The sequence below is a fragment of the Hemiscyllium ocellatum genome, unplaced genomic scaffold (genome assembly GCF_020745735.1).
Source record: "Hemiscyllium ocellatum isolate sHemOce1 unplaced genomic scaffold, sHemOce1.pat.X.cur. scaffold_2668_pat_ctg1, whole genome shotgun sequence".
NCBI lineage: Eukaryota > Metazoa > Chordata > Chondrichthyes > Orectolobiformes > Hemiscylliidae > Hemiscyllium > Hemiscyllium ocellatum.
The window spans coordinates 59,735-69,219 of NW_026868157.1; the positions used below are offsets into that span (position 1 = coordinate 59,735).

Below are 9,485 nucleotides of genomic sequence, written 5' to 3' on the forward strand. Positions count from 1 at the left end.
AAGCCGTCGCTTCCGGGAGTTTTATTCTTTTCGAAGGACTCGAGGGCCCTGGTCAGCTCATCCAGAGATAGCGGCTGGTCCAGCCTCTCTCGCGTTCCGTCCTCTAGGACCTCCGTGATAGAGGACAGGAACGACTGTGAGGCCGTGCTGTCGGTTGGCTTCGCGTCATACAGGCTGGCATAGAAGGATTTACTGATCCTCATGACGTCAGCCTGAGATGACGTTACCGAGCCATCTTCTTCCTTCAGGCTGCTGAGCACGGAGCTCTCTTTGTGCACCTTCTGGAAGAAGAAACGTGAGCACGTCTCGTCCTGCTCTACCGAGCGGACCCTGGACCGGAAGATTATCTTGGAGGCCTCCGAGGCAAAGAGCGAGGCTTGCTGGCCCTTCACCTCCTTGAGGTCCTCCGTGACATCGACCCCCAACGTCTGCAGCAGGAGCAGGTTCTGCATACTTTCCTGGAGCTGGGACAGTTTTCCCCGCCTCTCTCTCGCCTCCTGAACACCTTTGAGGATGAAGAATCTCTTGATGTTCCCTTTTACTGTTTCCCACCAGTCTGCTGGAGACTCAAAGAGACACTTCGCGGTTCTCCAACCTGCGTAATCCCTCTTGAGCTCCTTGATGTTTCCCGGGGTCAACAGCTTAGTGTTCAGTTTCCACGTTCCCTTGCCCGTCCGCTGCTCGTCCTGTAGGTGACAGTCGGCCAGTAGGAGGCAGTGGTCAGAGAAGAACACCGGCTTGACGTCGGTGGTTCTGACCGAGAACGTTCGGGACACAAACAGGTAATCTATCCTTGAGCGGATAGACCCGTCTGCCCGTGACCATGTGTATCTACGCTGCGCTCCATCTGCAGGGGTGCTGAAGACGTCGTGCAGCTTGGCATCTTTGACCGTTTCCATCAGGGCTCTGGACGTAGCGTCCAGTTTACTGTCCCCCCCGCCGGATCGTCCATCTGCATCAATGATGCAGTTGAAGTCTCCGGCCAGAATGACCGGCCTGGACGTAGCCAGCAGCAGTGGAAGCTGTTGCAGGACGGCCAACCGTTCACTCTTATCCGCTGGGGCGTACACGTTGATTAGTCTTACGGGAGCGTTTCTGTATTTAACATCCACGACGAGGAGGCGCCCGCCCACCACCTCCTTAACCTCGGAGATAGTGAAGTTACCTCCCCGCAAAAGGATCCCTAGGCCTGAGGAGCGGTTATCGTTGCCCCCCGACCACACTGACGGCCCATGGGCCCACAAGCTCGACCACCTCCTGTAACTGCTGAGGTGGGGTATCCCGCACTCCTGCAGAAACAGGACGTCGGCTTTGACGCTGGCCAGGGAGGCCAGTGTTGAAACGCATCGCGTAGCCGATTTGATGCTACGCACGTTGATGCTAGCAATTTTCAACCCCATTTTAACAGTTTACAGGTTTACCGGTGTCCGTTTGCTGCTGGTCCTGCCCTTCTGGGGTAGCTGCGTGCATCCCTGTGGTGGCGGCAAACTGTTGGACCTTCGCAGGGCTGAGGTAACTGTCCAGCTCCGCGCTGGAGCCATTACCCCACTCTGTTGTCTTCGTGTCGGGCCCGTGGTCCGCACTGACCAGTTCTCCGTCTGACAGCAGGGCTGTCATAGGACCGCTGCTCCCAGATACCTGGAGCTGTGGGCCGGTGAGTACCTCCTGGTTCTCACCGGGTAGGGGGAGGCCATTACCCGTCCCCTCAGAGGGATCGTCCTTTCCTTCCTGGGCGGTGCTGCCCTCCTTTCTCCTCACAACGCTCTGCCTCTTCTCTGATGACGACCCTTCTTGCGCCCATCCTCACCATCGGAAGAGCTGCATGCGTCTTCGCCTTGTAGGTGTCGCTTTCCCCTTCGCTGGGTGGCTTTGGGGCCCCCAAGAGGTTTCCTCTTCCTGTTTTTTACTGTGATCCAGTCCTCTGCATCCTTTGATTCCTCCTCTTCCATTTCCTCTGACTGCATTGACGGAGCTTGGATCGGCTGCTGCACCTCCCCGCTGTCTGCCGTCTGCTCCGCTACTGCCTGCTCTTCCTTCTGGGTGCCTCCAGGCACCGTTTCCACGCTATTTTCATTTGCCTTCCTCGCCTTTGTTGGTCCGCGGCTCGTATTCGTGTTGCTACCTCCGGCCATCTGTGCGTAGGTAGCGGCTCCTCGTCTTGGGCAGGCCTTGTACATGTGGCCCGCCTCTCCGCACAGGTTACAGTTCTTGGCCTCCTTACAATCCTTGGTCAGGTGGCCTTCCTGCTTGCAATTTCGGCATACGGTCACCTTGCAGTCGGCCGCCATGTGGCCTGACCTCCCGCAGGTTCGGCACACCTTCGGCTGCCCTGCGTACGTCAGGTAGCCTCTGCTCCCTCCAATTGCGAAGCTGGAGGGTGGGTGGAGGATGTTCCCGCTGCCATCGACCCTCAGGGTTACCTTGACCTGTCTTTTACTTGTCCAGATCCCGAAAGGATCAACGACATCAGTGCTTTCTCCTTCAACCTGGACATACCTCTTCAAGAAGGTGAGAACATCTGCCGCTGGGACGTAGGGGTTGTACATTTGGATTGTAACAACCCGACTTCTCTGCGCAGGAAGCACACACAACGGGACCGCCGACAAGATGGAGAACAGAGGTTCCCCTTCCTTCTCCTTGAAGACCTTCAGGAGCTGCTCACAATGCTTCACGCTCCTGAAGGTCACGTCGAAGTAGCCTGCCCCAGGGAAATCCTGCAGGCAGTACACATCCGCTGCTGCAAACCCACAGCACTCCAGCAAGACTTCTTCACAAACACCGTCCGATCGACCGGTGTGTGCTCCTCCACCTTCTTCACAGTCACCCTGACTGTGTTGCGAATGCCCTGGCCAGGGCTGCGAATGGCTGCTGAGGCCATGGCTCCAAGATTGGCTGGTCCCTGAATTGGCGTTAGGCCGAAGCCAGCATGAAGATCCACCAATAGCAGGTCAGCACAACCAAACGATCCTCCAACGTCCAATCACGATCCAGCGATGGTCTCTCCACTAGCTCTGATGACTCGCAACTCGACACCTGTCCTGATAAGAACAGACACTTGATCTTAGCCAAAAGGCCGAGAAGCGATAGCACATCAATACTCCAACGGTGGAGGTCATATTTGCCGACTATCCTTTCCATCAGTTTGATGATATTCAAAGTTCCTTTATTCCCTTACCGTCTACCTTCCTTCCAAGATATCCAACCAGACCGGAAGATCACTCTGCAGCAGTCGCTGTGCTTTCCCCGTGCTTTTCTCTCCATCTGTTACGTAGCCGCGTAGGTCGCGCTGACGACCAATCAGATGGCACGGGCCGGAGCCACCGCACGTCAGGTCGACTGCAGAGAGGTTTCTCCCGGTGATCGGGGACAGCGGCGGCGGCAGGGTCATTCATTCCCCGGCAGGGTCATTCATTCCCCCGGCATCTACAAGATTCACCAGAATTCCTCAGGCAGCACCTTGCAAACCCATGGCCAACGCAGCCTCGAAGGATGACGGCAGCAGATCCACGGGAACACCACCATTCGCAAGTTCTCCCCCCCCTCCGAGACACTCGCTGTCCTGAATTGCAAATATGTCTTTGTTCCTCCGGTGTTACCGGGTCAAAATCGGGAATCCCCGCCCAAACAGCATCGCGGGGCTACCGACAGCACTTGGACTGCAGCGGTTCGAGAGAGCAGCTCACCACCAGGCTGATCTCGGCATGGGCGAGAAATGTTGGCCTTGACGGAAAGATCCTATTCATTGCCTCCCCTTGTGTTGGTGTAGCTTGCCCATAAATGCCAATCATCGTTTCCCTCACGTACAGGATTTGCTCCTCGGCATTCCGCATCAATCCGAAAAGTTGCGAAAAGCGAATTACGTCCGTGCACCCTTTCTTTATCGTCCACTCTCAATATCCTCTCTACTTGTATCCGACTCTCTGGAGAATGGGGGGAGCTGATCTCCCCGTGTAAACATGTCACGCTGCAAGCGCGCCTCATCACCACCAGCAGCTCGATTCGACATCTCCGTTCACATTGCTGCAGATCGCTGACAACATTATAATCCGACCCAGTTGACAAACTGACAACTGTTTCGCTACTTGCACCGCAAATGATGACAAATCGTTCCAAATCGTACGGGTGGCACAGTGGATCAGTGGTTAGTACGGCTGCCTGGTGGCACCAGGGAGCTGAAGCCAGTTCCAGCCTTGGGCGATCGTCTGCGTGAATAATCTTTACGTACAGACGTAGCTACTAAAGCAGGTCGCTTCCGTACAGTAGTTTGCGAAGAAACAAACAGAGTTGGGGGTTTCACTCTATTCAGGAAACAGACCAAAGACATTTCTTTCTTGTTCAAGAAAATATTAGGATAAATTTGTTGCCTCGGGGTGGGGGGGGAGGCGGGGGGGTTGGGAAGGGGCTGTGGGGGCTGATCTGATAGCCATTTGACATTGGCTGAGTCATGGGATCCCACAACCTGATTTGACTGTGTTAAAAATCCCACAACACCAGGTTTCAGCCCAACGGGGTTCTTTGAAATTACAGCAGTCACCCCACCCCCCGCCACCGCCGTACCATCGGTGGGATACGTTCCAAGAACGACCGCAGAAGCCCAAAACGGCAGACAAGGGCAAATCCATTCATTTAAATTGGCAAGTTACCTTCCTGGCAGGCCCCTGGTTCCAGAATGTTCCCTGTAGCACGTTGGGGTTACCCCTGTCCTGGCTTTCTGCGTGCTGCACCTTCATCAGGTAACTGCAGAGCAGGTTCATAAGACAGAAAACCCGTAACAAAAGACGATAGTTTCCTGCAACTGAAAAGACAATAGATGCAACAATCACTGACTGCCATCAACACGGCAAACTAGCAAAGGCAAGAGATTCACATTGCATTCACCTGCTTTTGAACTTGGGTAAGCGTTGGGTGCACCATTCCTGGAAACACTGCAATACCAGGCTGATACATGGAGAGGACAGAGCAAGCCCTTAAGCCATCTCCCTGCTCCAAAAATCCATTTAATACAAACACTCCCACCTTCGGGAGATATCAGCGATTAAACTGATAAGAACAGAATTTTTTTTTTTTTATTTCAAAATATACTTTATTCGTAAATATTCATAAATAATTTGATACACTGTACATTGGGTAATGCCATACATATGTTCACATTAACATACACAGTTTAGAATTTTCCTTTTTATATGCAAGTCTGTGCATTTCTCACTCCTATGCCCTTATATTGGGCTGAGGCGTCAGCAGAGCCCAAATGACTGCATGGGCCCCCTGATCTTCTTTAGACAGGCAGATGTTAAACGGTGGTCTTTCCCCACCGCGCCTTGGCGGCAGCTGCCCCAAGCTTCAGCGCGTCCCTCAACACGTAGTCTTGGACCTTGGAATGTGCCAGTCTGCAACACTCAGTCGGGGTCAACTCCTTCAGCTGGAAGATCAACAGGTTTCGGACCACCCAGAGAGCGTCCTTCACCGAGTTGATGATCCTCCAGGCGCAGTTGATATTCGTCTCGGTGTGCGTCCCGGGGAACAGGCCGTAGAGCACGGAGTCCCGTGTCACGGCGCTGCTCGGGACGAACCTCGACAAATACCACTGCATTCCTCTCCAGACTTCCTCTGCATAGGCACATTCCAGAAGGAGGTGTGTGACAGTCTCGTCCCCCCGCAGCCACTTCGAGGGCAGCGTGCGGTGCGGCAGAGAGTCCGGGCGTGCATAAACGATCTCACGGGTAGAGCCCTTCTCACCACCAGCCAAGCCATGTCTTGGTGCTTGTTAGAAAGTTCTGGCGATGAGGCATTCTGCCAAATTGCTTTGACAGTCTGCTCAGGGAACCACTCAACAGGATCCGCCCTCTCCTTTTCCCGAAGGGTCTCAAGGACACTACGTGCTGACCACTTCCTGATGGACTTGTGGTCAAAGGTGTTTTTCTTCAGAAATTTCTCCACGAAGGACAGGTGGTACGGAACGGTCCAACTACTCGGAGCGTTCCGCGGCAGCGAGGCCAGGCCCATCCTTCGCAACACCGGGGACAGGTAGAACCTCAGTACGTAGTGACACTTGGTGTTTGCGTACCGGGGATCCACGCACAGCTTGATGCAGCCACACACAAAGGTGGCCATCAGGGCGAGGGTGGCATTGGGAGTGTTTTTTCCCCCATTGCACCGGTCTTTGTACATGGTGTCTCTTCGGACCCGGTCCATCTTTGATCTCCACATGAAGTGGAAGATGGCCCGGGTGACTGCGGCAGCACAGGTTCTGGGGATAGGCCAGGCCTGTGCCACATACAACAATACTGAGAGTACCTCGCACCTGATGACCAGGTTTTTCCCGCGATGGAGAGCGACCGTTGCTCCCATCTGCCAGTTTCTGTCTCATCTTCCTGATCCGCTCCTCCCAGGTCTTGGCGCACGCCCCAGCACCCCCGAACCAAATACCCAGCACCTTCAGGTGGCCAGTCCTGACGGTGAAGGGGATATAGGATTGGTCGGTCCAGTTCCCGAAGAGCATGGCCTCGCTCTTCCCTCGGTTTACCTTGGCCCCCGAGGCCCGCTCGAACTGGTCGCAGATGCACAGGAGTCTGTGCACGGACAGCGGATCCGAGCAGAAAACGGCGACGTCATCCATGTACAGGGAGGCCTTAACCTGTAGGCCCCCGCTGCCAGGAATAGTCACCCCTCTCAGGCTCGCATCCTTCCTGATGGATTCGGCAAATGGCTCTATGCAACATACAAACAAGGCAGGAGAGAGTGGGCAGCCCTGCCTGACTCCAGATCTTACAGGGAAGCTATCTGATTCCCACCCATTGATTGAGACTGCACTGACAATGTTGGTGTAGAGCAGTCTGATCCAATTGCAGATTCCCTCCCCAAAGCCCATTTTGGAGAGGACATCCCTCATATATGTATGCGATATCCTGTCAAAGGCTTTCTCCTGGTCCAGGCTGATGAGGCAGGTGTCCACCCCCCTGTCCTGCACGTAGGCGATCGTATCCCTGAGGAGTGCGAGGCTCTCAGAGATCTTCCTGCCCGGTACAGCACAGGTTTGGTCGGGGTGGATCACCGTTCCCAGAGCAGACCTGACCCGGTTTGCGATGACCTTTGACAAGATTTTGTAGTCTGTGTTTAGCAGTGAGATCGGTCTCCAATTTCTAATTTCATCCCTCTCCCCCTTCCGCTTATAGATGAGGGTGATGATGCCTTTCCTCATGGATTCACTCATGGTACCTGCCCGAAGCATACTGACATACACCTCCAGCAGGTCCCGGCCAATCAAGTCCCAAAGAGCGGAATAGATCTCGACCGGTAAGCCGTCGCTTCCGGGAGTTTTTATTCTTTTCGAAGGACTCGAGGGCCCTGGTCAGCTCATCCAGAGATAGCGGCTGGTCCAGCCTCTCTCGCGTTCCGTCCTCTAGGACCTCCGTGATAGAGGACAGGAACGACTGTGAGGCCGTGCTGTCGGTTGGCTTCGCGTCATACAGGCTGGCATAGAAGGATTTACTGATCCTCATGACGTCAGCCTGAGATGACGTTACCGAGCCATCTTCTTCCTTCAGGCTGCTGAGCACGGAGCTCTCTTTGTGCACCTTCTGGAAGAAGAAACGTGAGCACGTCTCGTCCTGCTCTACCGAGCGGACCCTGGACCGGAAGATTATCTTGGAGGCCTCCGAGGCAAAGAGCGAGGCTTGCTGGCCCTTCACCTCCTTGAGGTCCTCCGTGACATCGACCCCCAACGTCTGCAGCAGGAGCAGGTTCTGCATACTTTCCTGGAGCTGGGACAGTTTTCCCCGCCTCTCTCTCGCCTCCTGAACACCTTTGAGGATGAAGAATCTCTTGATGTTCCCTTTTACTGTTTCCCACCAGTCTGCTGGAGACTCAAAGAGACACTTCGCGGTTCTCCAACCTGCGTAATCCCTCTTGAGCTCCTTGATGTTTCCCGGGGTCAACAGCTTAGGTTCAGTTTCCACGTTCCCTTGCCCGTCCGCTGCTCGTCCTGTAGGTGACAGTCGGCCAGTAGGAGGCAGTGGTCAGAGAAGAACACCGGCTTGACGTCGGTGGTTCTGACCGAGAACGTTCGGGACACAAACAGGTAATCTATCCTTGAGCGGATAGACCCGTCTGCCCGTGACCATGTGTATCTACGCTGCGCTCCATCTGCAGGGGTGCTGAAGACGTCGTGCAGCTTGGCATCTTTGACCGTTTCCATCAGGGCTCTGGACGTAGCGTCCAGTTTACTGTCCCCCCCCGCCGGATCGTCCATCTGCATCAATGATGCAGTTGAAGTCTCCGGCCAGGATGACCGGCCTGGACGTAGCCAGCAGCAGTGGAAGCTGTTGCAGGACGGCCAACCGTTCACTCTTATCCGCTGGGGCGTACACGTTGATTAGTCTTACGGGAGCGTTTCTGTATTTAACATCCACGACGAGGAGGCGCCCGCCCACACCTCCTTAACCTCGGAGATAGTGAAGTTACCTCCCCGCAAAAGGATCCCTAGGCCTGAGGAGCGGTTATCGTTGCCCCCCGACCACACTGACGGCCCATGGGCCCACAAGCTCGACCACCTCTGTAACTGCTGAGGTGGGGTATCCCGCACTCCTGCAGAAACAGGACGTCGGCTTTGACGCTGGCCAGGGAGGCCAGTGTTGAAACGCATCGCGTAGCCGATTTGATGCTACGCACGTTGATGCTAGCAATTTTCAACCCCATTTTAACAGTTTACAGGTTTACCGGTGTCCGTTTGCTGCTGGTCCTGCCCTTCTGGGGTAGCTGCGTGCATCCCTGTGGTGGCGGCAAACTGTTGGACCTTCGCAGGGCTGAGGTAACTGTCCAGCTCCGCGCTGGAGCCATTACCCCACTCTGTTGTCTTCGTGTCGGGCCCGTGGTCCGCACTGACCAGTTCTCCGTCTGACAGCAGGGCTGTCATAGGACCGCTGCTCCCAGATACCTGGAGCTGTGGGCCGGTGAGTACCTCCTGGTTCTCACCGGGTAGGGGGAGGCCATTACCCGTCCCCTCAGAGGGATCGTCCTTTCCTTCCTGGGCGGTGCTGCCCTCCTTTCTCCTCACAACGCTCTGCCTCTTCCTCTGATGACGACCCTTCTTGCGCCCATCCTCACCATCGGAAGAGCTGCATGCGTCTTCGCCTTGTAGGTGTCGCTTTCCCCTTCGCTGGGTGGCTTTGGGGCCCCAAGAGGTTTCCTCTTCCTGTTTTTTACTGTGATCCAGTCCTCTGCATCTCTTTGATTCTCCTCTTCAATTTCCTCTGACTGCATTGACGGAGCTTGGATCGGCTTGCTGCACTCCCGCTGTCTGCCGTCTGCTCCGCTACTGCCTGCTATTCCTTCTGGGTGCCTCCAGGCACCGTTTCCACGCTATTTTCATTTGCCTTCCTCGCCTTTGTTGGTCCGCGGCTCGTATTCGTGTTGCTACCTCCGGCCATCTGTGCGTAGCGTCAAACTGCAGCTCTCGAGCAGAATCTCTTCCTCTGGACCTCAGGAAC

The 9,485-nt window shown here is 55.2% G+C and overlaps 1 pseudogene; it reads right to left on the bottom strand.

Annotated features, from left to right (window-relative positions):
* Positions 1-4,900: 4,900 nt before the first annotated feature.
* LOC132812303 (U2 spliceosomal RNA) lies at positions 4,901-5,080 on the bottom strand (annotated as a pseudogene).
* Positions 5,081-9,485: the final 4,405 nt, after the last annotated feature.